Here is a 25,467-nt window from a genome sequence, read left to right on the forward strand (position 1 = left end):
AGAATAGATAAAGAAGATGTGGTACATTTACACAATGAATAATAATAATCTGAGTACTTTCTGGGTCTTGTTATTTTTAGTCAGTAGAGTGGAGACCTAAGCCCTAGTTCAGACATAAGATCTACCCCATTTTGTACCACTTAACCTTTTCAAATGGATTCACATGTTGCCTGCAATTTTTTTCAGGCTTAAAAGTCTTCAGGGACTTCCTTCACATGTAGGTGAATGCTATTGCTCTCTGTCGCATGAATACAGAAGGATCCAGAGTATAAAGGCCAAACCAAGTAATTCACATGTAATATTGAAGACAATATACCTCCCCCTTGGGATCTAGAATAATAGCTTAATTTCAGTATAGATGTTTTTCTTTCTTTGTATCATTGTGGTGATTCGGGTGGCTTCTTAAACCTGACTGCCTCAATTGAGAGTGCAGCAAATAAAGAAGACATAGAGGTATTTTCTGTCTGTACTTTCTAATGTTGTCAGGATTTGATTTGACAATGAAGAGAGAGCTGGTTTGTCACACAGACAATGCCACGTGAAGGTCGAGACTATGTCTCTAATTTGTCACAATCATGTTTATGTTATTTAATCCTCACACAGACCAAACCTATCCCTAATCCTTTATAGGCTCTTTCAGGCACTCAGTTATCACTATAATACCCCCCCCGATCTTGTAATCATCTTCTTAGGATATTGGTAGCATTTCTGGAAAGCTTAGTCTTGGGTCACATTAAACTTCAGGATTTTTTTTACTTGATCCAAAGGGCAAGTTTGTATGTCAGAAGTCATATGTGAATTCATATTTTTCTTCACTTTCAAGCTTTGCTAACTCCCTAAGCTTGTGAGAGCAATGCCAGTAAAAGCAGAAAACATTGGCACCCATAGTTACTTACGTCTAGTTCTGATTGGCTCATCCTTTACTGCACAAGGAACACAATTTCACTGATTTATTGCTTTGCCAATTAAAAAGCAATGCAATCAGGTTCCATTAGTTTCCTATTGTGAAGGCGCCTTTGAATTTTTTAAAGGCTGACCTTGCTGTATCTCATCTAGGAAAGTTGGAAAAGTCAAAACTTTTCTTTCAAAATCTGTGAAGGACACTGAGGAAACTTACATTTAGAAAACATCTCCAGGCTTTGATTTCTTTTCTTTATTTCCACATAAGCTCACATTGGAGGTAGGCAGTGGGGAAACCTTACTTTTTGTTACCATTATGATAGTCCTCAAGATAACTGGGCTATATGATAGGAATTCTGAACAATAAATCTATGATCAGATGCTGGAAACAAAATGCTTTTTATCTCTTATCCTTTATACTTTTGTATGTATTTTCACAATTATATGGCTATTGCAATAGCTATTGTAAAGAATAAAAGTAAATAGCCAGATGAACAGATACATTGGGAGTAATCTCTGTGGGTTCTGACCACAGTAGTTGATGTGTTTGTTATATTGTATGTACCAGAAGCTCACCCCTTCTTTACCTATCATGCAGTATAATTTAAATTTGCTTTCACAGTAATCACTATGAGTTTGACAGTATCGATCTCATTTCTTTAGATGGATAAACTAAAGCTCAGTTATGATGCCATGCTGAAGAATATGGAGCTAAGCACTCCAAACATGAGCAAGCCAATTCAGCAGCATATGGCAAAACATCCAAGTAATACTTTGGTAATAATAACCTTTTGCAACCTTAGGACCCTGAGGCTACAAAAATCAAACATCTTCCCTTCTGTCTTCCCACAGCAACCAACGAGCTGCTGGGGGTCCTTTAACTCCAATTATACATAAGGCAAGAGTGGGGAAAAGTGGTATTCTATCATTGACAGCTCTGTTTCACTGGCCAGTGAGTTTGAGGGATCTTCTTGCCTCTGACTCCCCAGCTCTGGCATTACAAATGTATGCTCCATGTTGGATGTTATTTACATGAATTCTGGAAATCCAGCTCAAGTATTAATATTTGCAAGCTAAGTACTTTATTGGCTGAGCCTTTTCACCTTTTTGTGTCATTTTGATTTCCTTTCCATCAATGGCATTTCTGCTAAAGGCACATTGGCAATAAATGGGGGAAATAAAAGTGGAAAAGACTTTGGAAATGGATCGTCTGTTGCCTTACTAAATGTTTCCTTTATAAAAGGGTATGCATAAACATGGACATATCATTCATAGGAATGAAAAAGGATAATTAAAAAATTTTTAATGAAATATACTCCTGCACATGTGAGAGGAAGTTCTAACCAAGTCTCTTCCCTACAGAAAACACTGGGGTCTCCTCAGATCTACTTCATAGAGCATGGGTAACTCTACTGAATACACAGTCATCTATGTGTAACATCATTGCATGATTTATGCTCATGTCTTTGTTAACAGTGACAGATATCAGTTCTATCTCATGGAGAAGGCCTTAAATCTAATCAAAAGGTAGTTGACTACATACATAACCTCTGTGCCACTATTGAACCAATGGGTATATATTGCCTGCAGATTGCTATTGTGTTTATTTTTTCTATTTCCTTGTAACTACCTCTGAACTTAATACAGTAACTTGTTACATGATTGTATGCATTTATCAGAGTCAATTAAATTTGATAAATATCACACAATATTTGGGCCATTATGTATTCATTTGAGATCCCAGGGAAAGGTTTCTTCATTTAGTTCTTTTGTTTGTTTGAGACAGGGCTTCTCTGTGAAACATTGCTGGCTCTCCTGGAGCTTACTCTGTAGACCAGGATGACCTTGAATTCACAGACATCCATCTGCTCTGCCTCCAAAGTGATGGGATTAAAGCCATATACCATCTCTGCCCAACAACTTTTTTCATGCTAATGCCCAAGTCATCAGTGCAGTTGGAGTAGAAGAGATGGCCATGAATCTCTGGCTTTTTGTGTAGACTCCCTACAAGGCTACACTGAGTTGTCTGACTACCACAGTTGGGTAAATTCTCAAAATAGTTTTACTTTATGTAAGGTCTATTTCGTTTTGGAATAGGACTATTACCTACTCCAAAATAAGTATGTGAAAAGTTCCAAGGAGAAATTTTAAATTTTTTTTGAATTAGCCTAAAAATGCCAGAATCATAGGACTAAAGAATTGGTATTCATTTACCACTTAGGTCAGTTTGCATTAAGGGTGACTTAGTGTTCACCTCTTGAATAAATGGTTCTCATGATCTAAGTATATCTAATTATAATTGAGAACACATTTGGTCCAAATCCCCCATAATGCCATGCATTCTAGAGTCTGTGTCCTCGGAAACCCATCTGTCATTAAGAGTGGACAGCAGAAAGGCTGACTGAGCCATGTGATGATATAGCAGCTATCCTCATGTTAGGAAGCCTGCATTGCACCCCATATTCAAGAATGAATCACCAAGTGTTCATGCTTCTCTTTTTCAGGTTGCTTATTTTTGTAATTCCCACTGCCTTTGATGTCTGCAATCATCTGAAACCTCTATCAGATCCCTTTTGGTTTTACAAATGATCCTCTCCCATTGATTTCAGGAGTCCTTCACTGCTTCACAGAGATGTTAATTTTTAACCTATTTTATATAAAATCTCATTCCATTGTTTCCAAGCCACTAAAACTATGTGATTTGGTCATCTAACTTTGTTTTATTATTCCTTAACTGTGCATACACAGCTATGCTTTCTGAATGATCTGTGTCTCTTTTGTATAATGGCTGATCTCAAATTGCATATACAGATTTAAATTTCATGCATCTCCATGGACTACATGTATTGGCAGTATTGAAGTTGAACCCAGGAATTATTTATGCTAGGCAAGTGCTTTACTTCTAAGACATATCCCTAAGCCATGTCTAAGTCGTATATTTTCTTGCATATTAATAGTCATATGTGATTTTCTATATTATTAGCATCTCTTTAAAATAAACTATATCTGGTGACTATCATTCTCTTTTTCTCAAATGGTAGCATTGATGATTTTTTATTTTTATTTTATTGCTTTATATTCTTTTTTTACAAGAAAACAAACTATTTTTTTCATTTTATATACCAATCTTCGTTCCCATTCCCTCTTCTTCTCCCATTCTCTCCACATGTGCCCCCATCATATCCCCCATCCATTCCTTTGAATAAGATCCAAGGCCCTTTCTGCTATACCTAGACTGAGCAAGGTATCCATCCAAAGAGAATGGGTTCCCAAAAGGCCAGGACAAGCAGTAGGGATAAATCCTGGTGCCACTGATGATAGCCCTGCAGTCTTCCCAGCCATCCAACTGTCACCCACATTCCGAGAGTCTAGTTTAGCCCTATGCTGGTTCCTTCTCTATCGGACTAGAGTTGGTGAGTTCCCACAAGCTCAGATAAACTGTTTCAGTGGGTGTCCCCATCATGGTCTTAACTTCTTTGCTCACATTCTCACTCCTCCCACTCCTCAACTGGACTTTGGAGGCTCAGACCAGTGTTCTGTTGCAGGTCTTTGCCTCTGTTTCCAAAAGTTGATGGATAAAGGTTCTATGGTAGCATTAAAGACAGTCATCAATCTGACTACAGGGCAAGGTCAGTTTGGGCACCCTCTCCTCTGTTGCTTAGGGTCGTAGTTGGGGTCATCCTTGTGGATTCTTGTGAATTTCTCTAGTGTCAGTTTTCTTGCTAGCCCCATAATGGCTCAGTAAATCCAAATATTTCTTTTTTTGCTCTCCTCTCTGTCCTTCCTCCATCCGAATTATCCTGTTCCCTCAAGTTTTCCTTTTCCCTGCCTTTTTTCCCTTCTTCTTCCCCTTCTGGCCTTCTTTCTCCCCCAACTCCATGCTCCCAATTTTGACAGGTGATTTTGTCTACTTCCCCTTTCCAGGTGGAGCTATAGATGTTTTTCTGAGGGTTGACCTTGTTCCTCAGCTTCTCTAGAGTCATGAACTATAGGCTTGTTATCCTTTTCTTAAAGCTAGTATCCACTTATGAGTGAGTACATACCAGGTCCATCTTTCTGGGTCTGGGTTATCTCACTCAGAATGGTTTTTTCTAGTTCCATTCATTTGCATGCAAATTTCAAGATGTCACTGATTTTAACTGCTGAATATTACTGCATTGTATAAATGTACCACATTTTATTTATCCATTCTTCAGTTGAGGGACATCTAGGTTGTTACCAGCTTCTGACGATTACAAATAATGCTGTTATGAACATAGTTGAACAAATGTCCTTATAGTATTATTGAGCATCCTTTGAGTATATGCCTAAGAGTGGTATTGCTGAGTCCTGAGGTAGTTTGATTCCCAGTTTTCTAAGAAACTGCCAAACTGATTTTCAGAGTGGTTGTACAAGTTTGCAGTCCCACCAGCAATGGAGGAGTATTCCTCTTACTCCACATTTTCTCCAACATAAACTATCATTAGTGTTTTTAATCTTAGTCATTCTGACAGTTGTAAGATGTTATCTCAGAGTCATTTTGATTTGCATTTCCCTGAAGGCAAAGGCTGTTGAACATTTCCTTAAGTATCTTTTGGCCATTTGAGATTCTTCTGTTGAAAATTCTCTGTTTAGTTCTGTACCCCATCTTTTAATTGGATTTTTTGGAATTTTGATGTCTATTTTTTTAAGTTCTTTATATATTTTGGAGATTAGTCCTCTGTCTGATATGAGGTTTGTGAAATTCTTTTCCCATTTCTCCACTTTCTTTATGTAGGCACTTAGGGCTAAGAACTTTCTTCTTAGCACTGCTTTCATAGTGTCCCATAGGTTAGGTACACTGTGCCTTCATTTACTTTGAATTTTAGGTAGTCTTTAATTTCTTTCAGTATTTCTTCCTTGAGCCAGTAAGTAATCAGTTTTAGAGAAGCTTCTGTGAGGTGCTGAGAAGAAGGTATATTTTTTTGTGTGTTTGGGTGGAATGTTTAGTAGATGTCTGTTAAGTCCATTTGACTTATAATATCTGTTTGTTCTCTTATTTCTCTGTTAAGTTTCTGTCTAGTTGATCTGTCTATTGTAGAGAATGAGGTGTTTAATTCTCCCACTATTAGTGTGAGGGGTTTGATGTATAATTTAAGCTTTAGTAATGCTTCTTTTACATATGTGGATGCTCTTGTATTTGGGCGATAGATGTTCAGGACTGAGGCTTCATCTTGATGGATTTTTCCTGTGATGAGTATGAAGTGTCCTTTTCTGTCTCTTCTGATTGATTTTAGTTTGAGGTCTACTTGTTAGCTCTTAGGATATTACACTAGCTGCTCTCTTAGGTCTCTTTAGTTGGAAAATCTTTTTCCAACACTTTATTCTGAGGTGATGTCTATCTCTGAGTTTAAGGTGTGTTTCTTGTATACAGCAGAAGGATGACCCCTCTTTTGTTTCCATTTTCTTAGCCTGTATCTTTTTAAAGGTGACTTGAGTTCATTGATACTAAGAAATATTAATGACCAGGGATTGTTAATTTCTGTTATTTTTCAGTGGTAGTGTTTGTGAGTTTCCCCTTCTTTAGGGTTTTCTGGTGGTGACTATTTGTTGCCTGTGTTTTTGTGGGTGCAGTTAGCTTCCTTAGATTCAAGTTTTCTTTATAGTACTTTCTGTAGCTGAATTTGTGGATAGGTATTGTTTAAATCTGGTTTTCATGGAATATCTTGTTTTTTTCCTCGATGGTGATTGAAGACTTTGATAGTCTTCAACGGTCTGGGCTTGTCTCTGTAGGCGGTTAGTGTCTTCAGAACATCTGTCCAGGACTGTTTGACCTTCATGGTTTCCATTGAATAGTTGGATGTAATTCTGATAGGTTTGCCTTTATATGTTACTTGACCATTTTACCTTTGCAGCTCTTACTATTCTTTTTTTATTCTGTATGTTTTGTGTTTTATTATATGAGAAGGGACTTTTGTTTTGTTTTTGTTTTTTGTTTTGTTCCAGTCTATTTGGTATTCTGTAAACTTCTTGTCTCTTCATAGGGATATCCTTCTTTAGGTTGAAAATTTTTCTTTTATGATTTTATTGAATATATTTTCTGTTCTTTGAGCTGGAGTTCTCCTTCTTCTATCCTTATTATTCTAATGTTTGGTCTTTTCATGGTGTCCCAGACTTCCTGGATGTGTTGTGTTAAGAATTTGTTGGATTTTATGTTTTCTTTGACAGATAAATATATTTCCTCTATAATATCTTCAACACTTGAGATTTTTTTCTTCCACCTCTTGTATTCTGTTGGTTGTGCTTGCCTCTGCAGATCCCGTTCATTTACCCAGATTTTCCATATCCAGGATTCCCTCTGTTTGTGTTTCTTTATTGCCTCTATTTCAATTTTCAAGTCTTGAACTGTTTGCACTGTTTGCTTCACCTCTTTGATTGTTTTCCTTGGTTTACTTTGAGAGATTTAGTGATCTCTTCATCTTTTGGTTTGTATTTTCCTCCATTTCTTTAAAGAATCTTTTATTTCTTCTTTAACGGTCTCCATCATCTTCACAAAATTACAATTAAATTAATTTTCTCCTGTTTCTTCTGCATTAGGATGATCAAGTCTTCTTGGTGTATGACCAATGGCTTCAGGTGTTACCATTTTGCTTTTTAGGTTGTTGAATGAATTCTTGCATTGACGCCTATCCATCTCTTTCTCCAATTGGTGCCAGCAGTGTCTTTGCCTCTTGGTCTAATCCTTGCAGCGGCTGTCTGTGTCTTTGGGAACTGTTATTGGTCTGCTCTTTACTGTTGCTGTCTGTGTCTCAAGGAGCCACTGAGGTCTCTCTTGGCCTGCTTTCTTGGTCTGCTCTCCTGGTTTGGTCTCTTGGTCTACTCTGTGTAGTCACAGCCTATGCTTCAGAGTTCCTCTTTTGTTCCTCTCTCTTGGTTCTTTCTATAGGAAGCTTGTTTGCTGACTGGCTAGAGAAGCTGAACTAGGTGGGGGAGGGGCCCAAGGTTTTGCCCCAGTATGGAGGCCCTAGAGAATGGGGTGTCCCACCGATTAAGTGGTCACTCACCTCTTGTTCCTCTCTGTGAATTTACAGGCTATGTCTCAGAGTTCCACTGATGTTGCAGGATATGGGAGGGTTTGGGGACAGAGTGGGATTTGTAACTTGCAGGGTCCGGCAGACGGGGTGTGGGCATTGAACCTGTCATTCTTTTATTTATGTTCCTGCAATGATAGAATTTTATCACTTCAGTGCTACAAGAACTTTTTTTTTCAGGAATATATATAAACATTTTTTGTAAGTCTCATAATGACAAAGTGAATTCCAATTATCTTAATTATTTCAAAGAAGTTACTCTCTCTTGGCTTAGCAATTTGGTTTATAACTTGAGTCTGTGAGGACCCAAAGCATGCTACCTTTTTCTAAGATATCATCATCATCTTTATATTTGCACAATAGGACGGTATCAATGATGTTTACTAGAACAATAGATGAATGGGTTGTAAGAATAAGTTAATTTTACTTTACGTTGTCCAATGATCTTCAGTGTAAATTAACATCTGATATGAATTCAAAAATGTTGACTGAGGAATCATCTCTTCCAGTATTATGGCTTATCACTTTTGGTAGAGTTATTGCATTCTTATGAAGACCAGTGAAAAGCTATGTCCTTTTGGTTCTGTATGTCTTTGGAAGTAGAAAGCATTCATGGTGAATTTCTCATTAAAAAAATTACATTTTTAAACTGGCTGTGATGTTGCATTATTTTACCTTTCTGAGTTTGTGTTCAGTCTTGTCTGCAGAAAAAACTCAAGGTCATTTAGGGCTACAGAGTGAGACCCTGTTTTCAAAATTAAAATATAAAGAAAACAAATTAACGTTTATAGAATTAACATATAAAACATTTATATGTAATATTTATAAAATATATAACATAATTTATAAAAATATGTTATATATTAAAATATATATGTATATTGGGATTCAGGAACACTGTAGACAATTTTATATATGTCTTGACCTTCAAGTTCCTGATGACTTTTCAAAACTACTATGATAAGCTCTACTTTATAAATAAAAAATTAAAAATCATAAACCTTAAAAGACCTGAATGAGGCAGAAATCTGGCTGGGATCATAAAGTTCTTTGTTAGAGGCTGTTAAATTATTCTCCATTAAGCAGTGTTGTATATGTTAAGCTGTTTGGTGCAGAGGCTATGGCTAAGCTCTGAGAGAGAGCATTTCTCTACTTATAATTTATTTTAGCCTTATTGAGATCAGTCTTCGCAGCCAAGTAATAATGCCTTTCCTAGATCGAAGTGACAGCCTTTCTTGAGAAGGTTTGATTGAAGGACAATTCCTTCATCTCTCTGTTTCTTTAGCCTTTCCGGTATAAACATTAAGGAAATTGTTGGCACACACCTTTATTCTCAGCACTTCAGAGGCAGAGTCAGCAGATTTCTTAAAGTTCAAGGCCATCCTGGTCTACAGAGCAAGCACTGGGACAGCCAGAAAGATCTACACAAAGAAACCTTGTCATGAAAAACATTAAAAAAATAGAGAAACTATAAAAAAAGAGAGAAAGGGATAGATTATAATGTAACTTAATGTTTTTTTCTGATGATGTTCAGTCCATGTGAAAAGATAGAAGGTTCAATTGTTAGTAGACATTAAGCAATATCTGAATAACTGTGTCCTCAAAATAGCTGTTTGACAAGTGAATGAGTATACTGGAGATTTATAGTCAAGCACTTTTTCCACAGAGACTTCAACAGGACTCACCCTTCAAGAACGGTGCTGATGACCATTCACCACACCCCCAAATCAGGGATACTTCTCAAATGAGTAACAAATATTCCAGTATGGAACCCTGAACCCATGTAGAGGAAGCTGAAGCTATGTTTCTGGAAGTATTACAGCGTAAGAAACTGAGAGCCTGTGATCAATTTGCAGTCCTTACTGAATTTTTCATGTGTGGGAAGAGGAACCAGGATCAGCCATTACATCACATACAAAGCATATGATGGTTTGCAGTCATAGAAAGGAGGAGATAATCACTACCAGATTCCAACAGTTTGGGATAGGGGGACTCATCACATGTAGACACCACATGTGTCTGCACATGTGTAGAGTCCTGTTCTTGCATGTGCAGTTTGCAGTCAGCAGAGTGCTATGTGATGAAAAAAGTGGCAGTAACACATGGCTAGTAAACAAAATGGATTCCCAACTGTGTTCTGGATTGTACTCTGTTTCACTGAGAGAATTATATTAGTCTATCTTTAGGTGGGATTCATTTTCTTGTGGTTTCATCCAATTGTAAACAACTAGAGTCTGAAAATGTTAAATAAAATATTTCCAAAAAGAAAAAATTAGATGACATCTGTTATAACGTTGTTGTTATGATTGTTTCATTGTATTATTAGTTATTGCTGTTCGTCTCTGATTTGTGTTATTTTTAAAAGTATATATAATATTTCTGGGTAGAGAAAGCAATATTTGAAAAACTAGAGAAATGTGAAAGGGAACAGATCTCTTTCAGAGAATGTCTTGGTACTCGAGTGTTCCAATACAGTAAAATGAAATCAGAGGGGCTGGAGAGATAGCTTAGCCTTAACAGGCTTAGGATCATATTTACAAGGACAAGAACTCTGTTTCCAGCACAGAAGACTGTCTCTCTAGATCTTTTTTCTTGGCTCTATGACACCTCTGCCCACCATGTATAGAAAGAAAAATGAATTAAAAATAAAAAAGAAAACAGTGGCTTCTTCCCAAACAAATGAGCATGGGCAATCTAAAATAGTTTTGACTTGGTAATGAAGAGCTGAAATCCAGTAAATCCAGCCTCTATCCAGAGCGAAACATTGGCCAACCATAAAGTTGTCTCATTTGCTTAGTGGAAATTGAATGCAGAGAATCCCAATTTCAATGGGGGTGTCTTCAAACAAAAGTTATCACAGCCTTTTGCTGTTGCTACTACCTTGGCATGCCAATTCCTTACTTCTGTAAACTGGAGAAGTTTTACCTTCTTGACATTGCTTTGACTTGGGTGAACTGTCTACTCCCCCCCTCCCCCATCACAGTTTGGTTTTCTCTATGCCAAGGATCAATTGCACCTTTCGGTAAAATGAACTAAGTTGATATGTAGCTTGAGGCCAAGGATCAGAAAAAATTCATTAAATTATTTCACAATAAATTAGCCACATCTCAGATTTTTGATAGTTATTCCATTGAGTAATCCTTACTTTATAGGGCAAATTTTGAGAAAGGAGCAGAAACATCACACTGGTCTTCCTAGAGATCAACCCTTTTGCACAATATTGTCTTTTTGCAATTTCAGTTTTCTGCAGTTCCAGTGACATCAGCAAGGTGGTTTCCTACTTTTTGGCATATCCTGTAGTTTTAAGTTTGTCTCCGTCCTATGGTTCCACACCTATGTGCTAGCCTTCTGTGGCTTATGTTAAGGACTAAAGCCTGCTGGCCATAAGTAAGTCATAGTCTAGTGGAACAGAAAGACTGAGCAGGCATTTGTTTAAAATGATGTGAGTAGAGTATTAAATAATATTGGATGTAAGAAATAAATATGACTAATTTAAGTTTCACTGAGTAGTCAAGATTTGTTTGAAATCGATGAAGCAAAAGTTAATTTTAGAGATTCTTGACTTTGCATTGTTACTAGAGCCTTGGACCTTAAGGCTTCTAGGTCCAAATGCTCACTTGCATTGAGAAACTGGCATAGTGTGTAGAGAAATGGAAAGTGAATTCATTTAGAGTGTCTTTCTTTTTTTCTCTTTCTTTCTTTCTTTCTTTCTTTCTTTCTTTCTTTCTTTCTTTCTTTCTTCCTTCCTTCCTTCCTCCCTCCCTCCTTCCCTCCCTTCCTTTTTTCTTTCTTTCTTTCTTTTCTTTCAAACTGAGGAGACTTTGTCTGCATATAACATACAGAAAAGAAGAAACAAAACCCTAGAAAGATGAAAGTGCTGGTCAACATCCTCTTAGGGTGAAGGCTTATTCTGAAACTGGGGTCTTAAGAATGATTCACCTTCACCCAAACATGGAGATTCCTGGACAAAACCTACACCTGAGGCCTCCTAACAGTATTCAAGAGAAAAAGAAAGCAATATGACAGGAGAATGGTTGCATGCTGTCTTGGCAGACAATGGAAAGCTAATGTGGGTAAGGAGCAACGAGCGAGGGAGAACTAGGCAGAAATAGCACAAAGGCAGGAGGATCTATTTCAGATACTTGCATGTGTGGAACTAAAGCAAAGACTCCCTGTAATGTGCAATTATATATTTATATTGAAAGATCCCCGGTGTGGGGAGACTCTCACTCAAGTCTCTGGATAACACAACCCCCCAGGAACTAACGAGAGACCGTCCTTGCTGCAATCACACGAGGTTTATTGACAGGACAGGAACCAGTGCACTGGGGCCAAAATTTATTTCCCATGCAGAGGTAGAAAGTTCAACCCCGAGTAGCTGGGAGAAGGGGTATTGAAGGGAAGAAACCATAATCCAATAACCCAAAGGGGGGTAGGGAAGACATCATTGGAAAATTCTGAAAATACCAGTAATAACCACAAGGGGGGTAACTCCTTGTTTCTCAAGATTATTCTCAAAATTATAATCTCACTTTATGGTCAGCTAGTTCCTGGAACAGAGTCACCGAATTGGCTAACCTAGATTTTTGGTTCTTCTCTCCTTGCTAGATTTTTTTTGGCTCTACTCTTTCTGCTAGAGGGGTCTGAATTTATCCGGGTCTTTCAATATAAATATATTACATAATATATTAAAATATATTATATTTATAACAGATATAAATACATATAATATATTTTAATATAAAATACATTTTGATAAATGCTTTTAAAAGTGCACCATTCTAAAAATAAAACAAAACAGCAAAAACTTAAGAAACAAGAAAGGGGAAGAAGTGCAGACTGTATTCTACAGGGTAAAAAAATCCTTAAATACAACTGTATTGTTTGAGCCTGACTTAGAGACTGATGATGTGAACCAAGAGAAAGAATCTCCATCTGAAGTAAAAATTTCTGTAACCTATTATGTGATAGCTGACTAAGGTATTCATAACCCCATAGCCCAGCAATACTTTCTCTTTCTGTACCTCTGTGTGCCTGACTGGAAGTTCTCAGAGAAAAAAACAATACCCATGTTGTCAGGACACATGACAGAGACTTGAGTGTGGTCCACCTTGTCTGAAGGTCAGAGAGTTTGAGGTTTTTTTTTTTTTTTTCCTTTTTCAAAGTTGTTGACACAGGTGTGGTTACAAAAAAAAAAAAAAAAAAAAAAAAGATATCCTGACCCCTGACCCAGGGCGTGGTTACTTGGTGTTTTGGACATTAAGATGGCCCATAAAGATGGATCCACTCCACCCTGACCTCAGGTCAGAGAATTCAAGCATACTCCTTTGCTCCTTCATTTAAAATAGGAGGTTTGACATAGGAAGTCGCTGCCTACAGGGTACTTGGTCTAGGGTGTGTTCACTGCATATTCTGCCCCAAACATCAAATACCTTTACTCAGGAAATAATGGCTTGATGTCTCAAGTATTGAACAAATAACTGTCTGGTTGTCTTTTGCCTCCCTCCTTTTTGTTTTGGGATATAAAAGTGTATGGAAAATAAACGTGGGCGAATTTAGCATTCAGTATTTGCTGCGTTGCCCTCCCAGCACTATCCTATGTCTCTGTGTTTCTATCATATCTCTGTTTCTCCTACCTAATCCTCATGTCCCTGCCCTGAAATATGCAAACAATCATGTTGTGGCTAGGATAACGGCAGAAGTCACCCCAAATGGTGGCTTACAACACCACATTAAAGATGCTGCAAGGCCAGCTGAATGATTATAGCTTGGTGATTACCATGTTTGGGAACATTGCAGATGCAGAGTTATTGGTGCTATGTTTAGACCCTTTAATAGTCATTTGTTAGTCATGCCCACAAACACCTTTTGGAATGTTCTGACAGGCATAAACCTGGCAGCTAAGGATGCCATCAGATAGCATCTGAAACCTATAGAGCGAGATTTCAATGCCTTGCTCTAACTGCATTCCTGACATTTCTTGTTTATTTGAAGTGTCTTGATTTATGACCATCTTTTGTTATATAGCTATACAAATTTCACAGACTGTTACTGCATTGAAATGCAGTGTGTGAGGTGACCTGCATCTGAGTTCCCAGTTCATGACCACTGACATTAGGCTCTAGAATAAACTATACCTTCCCTCTGCCTTTTAGGTGAAAGCTATCTTTGCATCAATGCCCGTGCTTGTTTTAGCATCTCTTCCAGGAATTCCTCCTTGGCCCTGTCATCGAACTCCATATCCTGTGTTTCATTAACGCAATGTCTCCTTTTTTGTCTGTAGAGTCTTACTATAAGGAGTAAGAAAGGTGTTTGCAGGCATGGCAGCTGTTTGACAGGTCTGGCTCTGGGACATTGACTATGTTGCTTGTACTCTCCACACCTGTGCATTAACCATTAAAGCGAGAACCTAATTGTGTCTCCTCCATTCTGTCCTACGAATTAAACACTATCATGTTCATTCAGTGACATCATGGTAATTAGTAACTGACACGTTGCGGGCTTTGAATCAATATAGCTCATGGATTAGTTTTCTCCTCATTAGTATTCTTTACGAGGAAGGATGCTCGATGATCTATGTGAAGAATGTTTTTCCATTCTCTACAGCCACCCTGGAGTCAACAATGTCCTCAGTTCACCCTGGTTGGAGGATTATTGCTTGCTAACTCAAAACTTTTTGCAGACTTGCTGTGAGGAAGGATCGAGTAATATCACAGGCTGAGCTGGGAGACTGCAGGGAGGACATCCTGATGGGGATTATTCATGAGGTGTGCATAATCAGGGTCTGCAGGCAGAGATAGGGAATGCTAGAAGCTGTTCAATTACAAAGCTGCACAGAGAGGCGGGCCCTGCTCAGGACAGCTGGCGATGATCTGCAGCTGGAAGTGTGGGATCCTTGGGGCTGCTGGTCACCTATTGAGGGGCTGGGAGAGAACGCTGTTTGGGGTTGAGAAGCACTGTGGGAAATGGTAGCAGGGAACTGAAAAGTTTTAATGAAAGGAAATGACTTGCTATGTTCTCGTAAGTTGAATAGAAACTCTTTCTTGAGATTCCTAAATGACGTAGCCAAGCAGTAAATCCAAATGATATTGGGGAAAAAAATTACACAATTCAGGCTTCTCCCTATATTTTTTAAGAAAGTCTGGAGGTGTGGGTGGATCAGTAGAGTGTGATTTTTTAATTTTTTCAAGTAATTTATTCATTCATTTATAATCTCTCTCTCTCTCTCTCTCTCTCTCTCTCTCTCTCTCTCTCACACACACACACACACACACACACACACACACACACTTTGGCCAAAGCCCCCTCTTTCCTCCATTAACCTTTTTTATATTCCTTGTTTCTAAAGAGACAATCTCTTCTTTCCAAGTCTTCTATTTTCATGGATTGTTTCCATAACTCGGTGCATTAAATGAGAGCTGCCCATATGATCTTATTTGCTTGTGGGGGTTGGGTTATTTGGGTTGGGTTATTTGTTTAAGAGGAGCCCTGTGCCTGGTGAAGCTATTGAGGAATAGGACTTCCCTTCTTCATGAGACTTTTAACTACCTATAGCTCGAAGAATGGAACCAGATTTTTCTCTCCCCATCCATGAGAGGACACTGATGAACCCATAACTCAGCGTCATATTTCATATTCATGCAGTAAAAGACAGGCATTCTTTCCATTACGTAGTCCATGTGTTACCACTGTGAGCAGGTTGGTGTTTTCATGTTTGTTTACTTAACGGGAAAACTCAATGGACTTGACGTTCGTGAAGGAGGTTCCTGATGCTCCCACAACCCTGTTTTTGCCAACCTTCACGTATCTCACAGAATTCTGCTCACAGTAAATGTAGTCACTTGATTAAATCTCATTTTGCTTTTATGACTCGTGGAATTATGAGTGTTTTCAAAAAAGGTAAAGTCATTATTACCTTTCGAAAGGAACTTCCTTGCAAAACAAACCGACAAGAATATATCCTTGAGATAAGAAATCAGAAATCTCCGCTAATTCAGATGTGATACTGTAACTCACAGGACTGCAAATGCCTGTCATGGTTTGCACACTTGTAAATAAACTCATGTGTGCATGTGTGTATAACCAGAGTCGACTGCATACCTGCAGTTTGTATCAAACATGGTGAAAAAGTTTTATCAATAAAATTACTCAAAAGGAGGAAATTTAATAATTGCAAACTGGAAATATATAACTGAGTCATTCCTTAGTTATACCATCCTCCACTGCTAGATATTTTAACTACTTTGGATTTGAGATGCTGTGAACAGTGGTGTGCCTTACAATGCTGGGAGCTAGTGTTCATTGCATTCCAATCGTTTCCTTAGAACAGAGTCTTGTAAGAACATGAATGCCTCAAAGAGTATAATAATTTTCAAAACATACCTACAAGCAGTTAGATTACTATTGTGATATTTAGATGGAGATATACATATATACAATAAGGCTACTTTATTGAATATTTGTTTAAAAGTTAAATACCTTCTACCAAGTTCTGTGTAATTGTGAGTGAGGGGTGTGTGAGGGGTGGGTTTTCTAGATTCCTTCACCAACATTAGTCACAGTAACTTTTGAAACTGCTATGAATTTGGCAGAGAAAAAAACTGCCACACTTTCCTCCTTTCCATTTCTTTCTGTTACATTAGTTAGACTCAGTATTGTCCTTAGATTCATTAGCCATTTTTCTTCTTTCTTATTAGTCCGAATAAGTCATCTTGAGGTTTAGTGTTTTTATACTTGATTTGTAAAAGCTATTTGAACATTAATGATATGATGTGTGCTTCTGTGGCAAATATCCTATGGGGTTATTTCATTTCAATTTTGTTCTTGGTGTTAACATTTAAAATAAGCATGCATTTGAAGCCTTCACAAACCTCCCTCTGTAATATCCCCCAGGGTTCAAAAGACTCTCACGATGTGAGATTCTCCTCTGTATTATTTAAATCTGTTTTATTGCCGTTGGTTAATAAAGAAGCTGCTTTCAGCCAGTGGCTTAATAAAATTTCCAGCCAAGCTGGCAAAGATATATATAGAGAGAGTAGGAAGAGTCAGGGAGATGCCATGTAGCCACCACAGGAGACTGATGCTGGACAGAGACCTACCGATAGGCCACAATCATATGGCAATACACAGACTAATAGAAATGGGTTAATTCAAGATGCAAGAGCTAGCTAGAAATACGCTTAAGCTATAAGCCAAACAGTATTGTAATTAATACAGTTTCGGTGTGATTATTTTAGGTCTGGGCAGCTGGAAACGAAACAGTGGTCTCTGTCAACACTCTCATTCCCAGATCTCTTCAGGTCTCACCTCTATGTTCCAATACTTCTCTGATGTATGTTTTGCTTATGCAATGAGATGGGGAGCTCTGTCTGCAGAGGAAATAAGACTAAACATGAAAACATGAAAGAAGAACAAATGGCTGAAAGGGTCTGAAATAAACTTACTTCTCCAAACTAGTCCATTCTTGGTTAATTGCTGTACCTTCTTCATCTTTTTGTTCATTCCTAGGCTTTCACTATTTCACCAGTGTTAAGGTACGCAAGGTAAGCGCTCTCAAATAAATATATGGTTTTCTCTCTCTCCAGTTGAAATCTGTCTGATAATCTTTACCAACACCTGATTTTTGACAAAGAAGGAAAAAATATCAAATGTAAAAAAAGAGCATATTAACAAGTGGTGCTGGCATAACTGGATATCAATATGTAGAAGAATGAAAACAGACCCACATCTATGACCATGCACAAAACTCAAGTCCAAATGGATCAAAGACCTCAACATAAAGCCAGCTACACTGAACCTTATAGAGGAGAAAGTGGGAAGTACACTTGAACGCTGGCACAGGAGACCACTTCCTAAATATAACCCAAACAGCACAGACACTGAGAGAAACGACTAATAAATGGGACGTCCTGAAACTGAAAAGCTTCTGTAAAGCAAAGGACATGGTCAACAAGACAAAATGACAGCCTATAGAATGGAAAAAGATCTTCACTAACCCCACATTTTGAGAGATGTAACACAGACATAGAAAGACAATTATCACATGTACTCACTCATAGGTGGTTTTTAAACATAAAGAAAACCAGCCCACAAATCACAATCCCAGAGAACCTAGACAACAAAGAGGACCCTAAGAGAGACATACATAGATGTAATCTACATGGGAAGTAGAAAAAGACGAGATCTTCTGAGTAAATTGGGAGCGTGGGGATCTTGGGAGAGGATTGGAGAGGAGGGGAGCAGTAGGGAGGGGAGCAGAGAAAAATGTAGAGCTCAATAAAAATCAATTAAAAAAAAGTTCAGCAGAGCATCCTGGCTTCTAACTTCTGCTCACTATATTCAGCTCTACTCTTCCAGCCTGCCTTTCCTCATCTCCTCCTATCTAGATTCTTGCTTTAACTTCACCTGACCTTGTTTATTATGGTCCTATCCTACACAAAATGCTCTTTTTCTTTTTTGCATACTCTCAGAACAAAACCAAACAGCACCTTCCCCAGAATGCAATTCTGTAAATCTAGTCTGTGACAAGCACTCAGTCCTTTCAGTTTGAAGAAACATATGTTGAACTATTGTCTTTTAAAATATCATACTGAAATTAGTGTTGTTGTGTGTGTTCCCCTCCCACATTAGACCAAAATATCTCAGTGTCAGAGACTCTGGCTTTATTCTCCTGCACGCCTAGGCCCAACACGTAAGCCACACCAAGCTTCAGTTGCTCAACAGTGTCCAACAGCCAAGATTGCCACCCATGTGGTGTCTACCAGAGGTTCTTTCAAGATCCTCAAGCATCATTTTCTTTTTTTTTTCATATTTTCGATTTTTTTTCAAAGTTTATTAAAATATAAAAGTTTCCATTTTCGCCCCTCCTCCCAACACCCTCCCACTCCCCCCACTCCCTCTCCTCTTCCCTCTCCATCCCTAAGAGCAGTCAGGGTTTCCTGCCCTGTGGGTAGTTCAAGTTCCTCCCCGCTCCCTCCAGGACCAGGACGGTGAGTATCTAATCAGACTGGATCCCCAAAAATCCAGAATATGCTGAGGAAACAAGTCCCAGAGTCATTGTCAATGGCTTTTTAGAAAGACTTCGGGCCAGCCACATTCAGAGAATCCAGCCTCCTCCAGAGAATCTGGTTGGATCAAGCGCTCCTTCAGTCCCAGTCAACTGGCCTTGGTGAACTCTCATTAGATCAGTCCCCTTGTATCAGTGGGTGATCGCTCCCCTTGCCGTTCTGATTTGCTTTTTCATGTTCTTCCTCCTTCTGCTCCTCCTTTGGACCTTGGGGGGCTCAGTCCGGTGCTCCAATGTGGGTTTTCGTCTGCATCGCCATCCATCGCCGGATGAAGGTTCCCTCTGATCTTGCTCTCCCTGCTCACGTTCTTCTTCCTGCTGCTTCTCGGTTGGACCTAGGGAGTTAAGTCCAGTGTTCCAACGTGGGACCCCATCTCTATCTCCATCTATTGCCAGATGAAGGATCTATGGTGATAAGCAAAATATTCATCAGTATGGATATGGGCCAAGGCCAGTTCAGGCACCCTCTCCTCTGTCCAGAGAACAATCTGTGGATCTCTCCTTGGACCTGGGATCCCATTTTCTTCTGTAAAATGAGATATTAGATGGAAAGCTGAAATCGTACTGAAAGCAGGTTTGTAACTAGGAAGGCTTTCAAAAGGATGTCTACATGTGTCCCCACATTTGAATATATGTGCATATGAGTGAAGCTCTTTTAATAGTTAATTATTGTTATAGAAATATGACATAGAATTGCAAAATCACAAACTTTCAGAATGTTGGATATACATAAAATATTGATGTACTTTCAGGCAATGGTTGTTTGCAAATGATTCTCAGGTGCCCCTGGGTTCCTTCCTGGTGGTTTTGGGATCTTTCTAATGAGGCTAGAGATAGGCAAGCAAATCAGGTAGTGTTTCTGGACTCCATCTGCTCAGTAGCAAGGACAAATCCAGCTTTTGCCATATGCTGTATTGGAGTGCACACACATTCACGAGCACACACACACACACACACACACACACACACACACACACACAACTATATAGAATCTTTTATCTAATAGATTGTCGGAATAAAGATACCTGTTGTGTCATAAGTAAATTGGGTCATATTATTCAGACATTAAACATCTTTCCAAGACCAGTGTTTTTTGTTTGTTTGTTTGTTTGTTTGTTTTTCCAGCATAGAACACTACCTTAAAATGATCACTTCTTCAGTCCTGAGATACTTTCCATGTTGATGTAGGTGGGCCTTCTGTCTATGTGTTATTTTCATTGGTTAATAAAGAGACTGCCTTGGCCCTCTCATAGGACAGAAAATTAGGTAGGCGGAGTAAACAGAACAGAATGCTGGGAAGAGGGCAATGAGGCAGATGCCATGGAGCCAGCCACCAGATCAGACATGCTGAGTCTTTTCCGGTAAGCCGCCACCTTGTGGTACGACACAGATTATTAGAAATGGGTTAATCAAGATGTGAGAGTTAGTCAGTAACTAAATCTCTAGAGATAATGGGCCAGGCAGTGTTTAAATGAGTACAATTTGTGTGTTATTATTTCTGGGGCTAAGCTAGCTGCGCAGGAGCCAGGCGGGATGAAAAGCAGGCCTGCTTGCAGCTCCTCACTACACCATGCAACCTCTTCCATGGAATATTTTTGCAGCCCAAATACCTTAGAGTGCTGTGGGTTTTCCTCAATGGCAATTCTTACCTGTGCTTATCTACTGTAAATTAACATTTGATCCAGTTTTCATGATTATTATTATTATCAGGCATACTTTCAATGGTTCGGAGACCTCTCAAGTGCATGTTTCTTTGGTTATCCAGCTGGAAACCATGCTCACTTACATGAATTTTAGCAATATCTTCCAGTTTGGTGGCTGGCTTGTTAATTAGTACATTTTCATGAACTGCTTAATAATACCTTGGGTAAAGATGATAGGATTGCCCTTTGCAGTACTCTGGAGTTGTTGGCAACTGTTTCATTGGATGCTTGGGGAACCTGCACTAACTGAAAGTCAGAGAAATGAATCAAATCACTTCCTGGGTCTCTATAAAATGTCAAATTTCTTGTGACTTTCAGGACAGTAGCCACGGCCCATCAAAAACACTTACCTTAGTAAGAGAAAGAAACACACGTACACACAAACAATTTAGACTAAATCACATGCTTAAGACCTTCACAAAGTGAGTGCTCATCAGTTAAGATGGTAATTAAATATTAGACCCAAATAATTATTTCACAGGGCAAAAAGCATAATGTCATCTCACTTATGGTAAGGAGTCTTCCAGAGACATGAACTTTCTTTGCTTATTTAATCTTTTCTTATTACCTTACTTGGTTCTTCAGAAATTACAACCAGACACAAAAATCTCTTTTCCTTTGTGACAAAGTGGAGTGAATAGAGTAAATCACCAATCAAATCGCTGAGTTACATTTCCATTCACTATCTCTCATCCTTACTTGGTCCATCCTATTTTGTTTCTTTGTTCAATGAGACAGGGCTTCACTCCATAGTCCTCTGGCCTGGAACTCACTATGTAGACCAAGCTGGCCTGGGGATCATGGAGATTCACTTGCATCTGTCTCTGGAGTGCTGGGATTAAAGGTATCCACCACCACACAAAGTAAGTGCATTTCTTTTAATGCTTTTCTCAATGATATTTTGGCAGCAACAATTTTAAATATAGTTTTTGGTCCTAAAATCTACAGCACTGTATTATTCTTCTATCCATTGATGGGGACTCGAGGGCATTACATTAAAGGCAACAAGTTGGAGACAGAAACTTAGTTTGTTCTGGTTCACCTCTAAGTGTTTTCCAGCATCAATATTAATATTTGGCAATGATTGATAGAGGCTTGGAAAAAGGGAAGGAATAGTTGGAGGTTGAATGAAGAGTTTAAAACATTGTTAAACTAAAGTAATAAGTTCCAGAGTACTATAAAACAGTGTGTTTGTGGGGGATGGTAGTTCACATAGACCTACTATAAGCTTAACAAACAACTAAGAGAATGGATACCAAAGGCTCTACATACAAAATCAATCATGACAGAAGAAGAAAAATTACTTTGATATTTATCAAGACATAATATATACACATATTGAATTACCACACCACCTCATAAGCATGTGTTAACTCTTTTACATATAAGGTGAAAAAGAATAAGATTAAAGAGAGTAAGAGATGAGGTGAATATGATCAAATTATAGTATACACACATATAAAATACTTTTCTCTGAATTACAATTACATGTCAAAAATTGAAAATCAAGAAAACAAAGATTTGTGTCAGTGCATAGGAAGGAAAGAAAAGTAATTTAAGTCAAATCCCTAAAGAAATGGATGCAATCAGAAGATGCAGGTTTTTTCATCCAATGTAAGTTGGAGCAATCTGTCCTGATGACAGTGTGGCTCTCCTGAGGGCATCTTATCTGGGAATATCATGGCTGCAACTTTCAAAGTATCTGGAATAACACAGACCAGGATAACAAAGATCTAGAAGATTGTAAGGAACAAAGACCCCACTTTTGGTTTTCTGTCATAGAACGCAGCAGAAAGTAAATTAACATGTGTTACGAAAGCTCAGGGAGAGGGTGGGCACATTGTCCAACAGTAAAGGGCATGTGATCCTCTTGTAAGGGACCCCAAATCAATCTCCAGATTCCATATTGGGGTATTTACCTTCTTTTGTAACACTAGCTCCAGGAGATCTAACACCTCTGGCTTCTGTGGAAACTGAGACTGAATGTGCTATAATAGGAAGGAATTCCTTTCCCACAGACTTAAAGATTTAAAGTCCAAGGTCAAAGCACAACATCTGCTGGCGCTCTCCTTGCTCCTCTGTCACCTGGTAGATGGGGAGAGGTGGGAGATGGAAAGAGCAGACAGATCTCCCTTATTTATAGGGGCCCCAAACCCACCCATTAGTGGCACCCTCAAGACCTAATCTTGTCTTAACGATCTCACCTCTTAAGGCTGTCAGAATGACAATAAAAATTCTGCATGAGTTTTAGAGACGATAAACCTTCAAGCCACAGTATGAAAACAAAACAACGTCATAATAAAAGACTCACAGAACTTAAAGCCACCAGGCATCAAATCACATCTATAAACTCCACAGAGTGAGACTTGCCAGGAATGAATCCTTGAAGCTCCTAGTTCAGTGGGATGCCTCTACCTCCTTCCACCTTATTAAACAGGAGATTGAAGTTTTACAAGCTCTGCAGTAAATGCAAGTCCTTGTAGTTCCCAGGGCACTCGACAAGAGTTTCAGCTGTCATTATTTCACCCTGACTAGATGGTGTGGGGCAGGAGAGGAAAAGAGAGGAAGGATTTACCATTGCCCTTATTGTGGGATGTTTTTGACAATCTGTTTTAGGATGCTTCTAAAGTCACCACAGAAACATCTGCCAAACAGTCTACATAGGACAAAGGTTCGGTGCATTTCTATGTGAAGCTGCAAGAATGGCCTGTTTTCCTAGACTGTAAAGTGCGTTCAGACCTCACTGGAAACTTAGGAAAGGAAACAACTAAAACCTATTTGAAGGTTGGTTGCATAAAAGCCAACAGCTGCTGCTTGGGTTTTTTAAAAGATACTATCTGGTTGAAAATGTCAAGGGCTTTTTAAATCTGCATCAATGAATCAAACCATTGTCACACAACTTGTGAAAAGTGAAAACACTTTAAGGTAAAGTTAGAATTGATGTTTTTCCTTTGCAGAGATGACATAAAAGTAAAATCTTAGAGATCACAATCTAAAGTAATTTTGTGAGAACTGCCCAAGCCCAAATCTTCCAATTAAATTCACGTTCCAGAAGATAAAGTGTTTGCTGAATTACAGTGTCTAATTTGACAGATAAGGGTATCTCTTATCTTCATAAATATTGTATCAAGAAGTAAAATAAGATGTTCTCCTACTCCTGATAATTCCATGGACATCAAGGAAAAGTGATTAATGTATTTTCAAGATAAATCAGTTTGGTTGAGATATCCACATTCCATGATATGTTTTCTAGGAAAAGAAAAGAATGCTATTATTAACAAACATTTATTTTTATTTTTTATTTTTTGGAAATGAGCAATGGTTCCTGATGGATTTAAAATGAATATAAGGTCAGCTGTATATTTTCTTCTAGAATGTAAATTTAACCTGAAAAAAAAAAGGATCTCAATGAATTCCACTTGCCATTGGTTTGATAGTTAGGACTCCAGCAACCTTGGTTTATGATCAGTCTGTGGACTTTGCATTCTCAAAAACAAGCATCAAGGTTCACAGGTAAGACATCGATGAGCATAATGTATTTATGGCCCTGATGAAGTGTTGAGTGGTGTGTGTAGCATTAAATTGGGTCTTCTATTGACAAGTGTGGTTAGCAATGGACAATGGAGTTTTTCACAAGAAAGATTCTCTCATTTAGTTACTATCAACAGAAACATTGCTTGTTAACAGGAATAACAGATAAGCTAAAAATCTTCTTCGGAACCTTCTTAGGCAGGCTACTTGTCTGTTCACCCCTGTGAAGATAAACTTATAGGAGAATCCCCCAGAACACATCTAGACCACAGTGCTGAACTGTGGTCTCTCTGAGCATCCTCCCCCCGCCCCATAGGATTAGTAAGGCTAAGCACTTAAGAAAGCAGAGGGAAGATATAGAAGACATGAAAGGAATTGCTTCACGGTTGTCAACTTGCTCTATCCTGATTTACTGCAATGACCTAGACATGGGATCCTTCCTTAAGCTCAGAACAGCAGCAACAAGGAAGGAGTCAAGGAGTCCTATGACTTTCAGAGGAGCAGGATCTCCCTGCACTAGGATCTAGAGAAACTTTTCTCTATCCTGACCCACAACTTCTTCAGTGCTATAATCATTGAATACCTTTGATGTGCCATCCACTATGCCAAGGGATGTGGGATGATTATACCCTTTAGACTTTATATCCATGAAGTATGTATTACCAAGGAACCCTTTATAACTGAGGAAGCTGAGGCACAACATAATCAAGTACAATCACCCCCCCCACACACACACACACATCTCTGATGGATAACAGATGACAGGGTCAGAATTTTAGTATTGGCAGAAGGACTTCACAGTACTCAGTTTTAATCACAAACTCTACTGACTTTATTTAGATTGTGATGAAAATTGGCATGCATGTCTCAAGGCAAGAACTGAGTGATTTCCTGTATTTTGATTTCATTTTTTTCTTCAAAACTTTAATCTATTATCATTACAAACAGAATTCACTATTGCATGAAATATTAGCTTAAGCAGAGTGGAATACACAATACTGAATGTGTCTTCCATCACATATTTTCTGAGCATCATTTTTTCTCTTCAACTTTGGTTGTGGTCCAAGAACAGTGATAAAACAGTTTTTTTTTCTGTTGCTATACATTATGAGCCCCTCTGTGCCTCTGGGCCCTCCTTTCATCGTGATTATACATTCTACTGCTTCCGTTTTAAATAGAAGTATTTATTTTCATTTTACATATACATATGTGTTCCTCT

General features: G+C 38.4%; 1 long non-coding RNA gene across 1 annotated transcript in view; it reads left to right on the top strand.

The window, feature by feature from the left end:
- LOC146893871 (uncharacterized) overlaps positions 1-10,209 on the top strand; it is a 61,171-nt gene extending 50,962 nt beyond the window's left edge. The window contains exon 4 of the long non-coding RNA XR_015002564.2: positions 9,616-10,209. This is a non-coding gene — a long non-coding RNA (uncharacterized LOC146893871). The remainder of the gene's footprint in view (positions 1-9,615) is intronic.
- The last annotated feature ends 15,258 nt before the right edge of the window (positions 10,210-25,467 follow it).

The sequence above is a fragment of the Myodes glareolus genome, chromosome 8, assembly GCF_982192425.1.
Source record: "Myodes glareolus chromosome 8, mMyoGla1.1, whole genome shotgun sequence".
Classification (NCBI taxonomy): Eukaryota; Metazoa; Chordata; class Mammalia; order Rodentia; family Cricetidae; genus Myodes; species Myodes glareolus.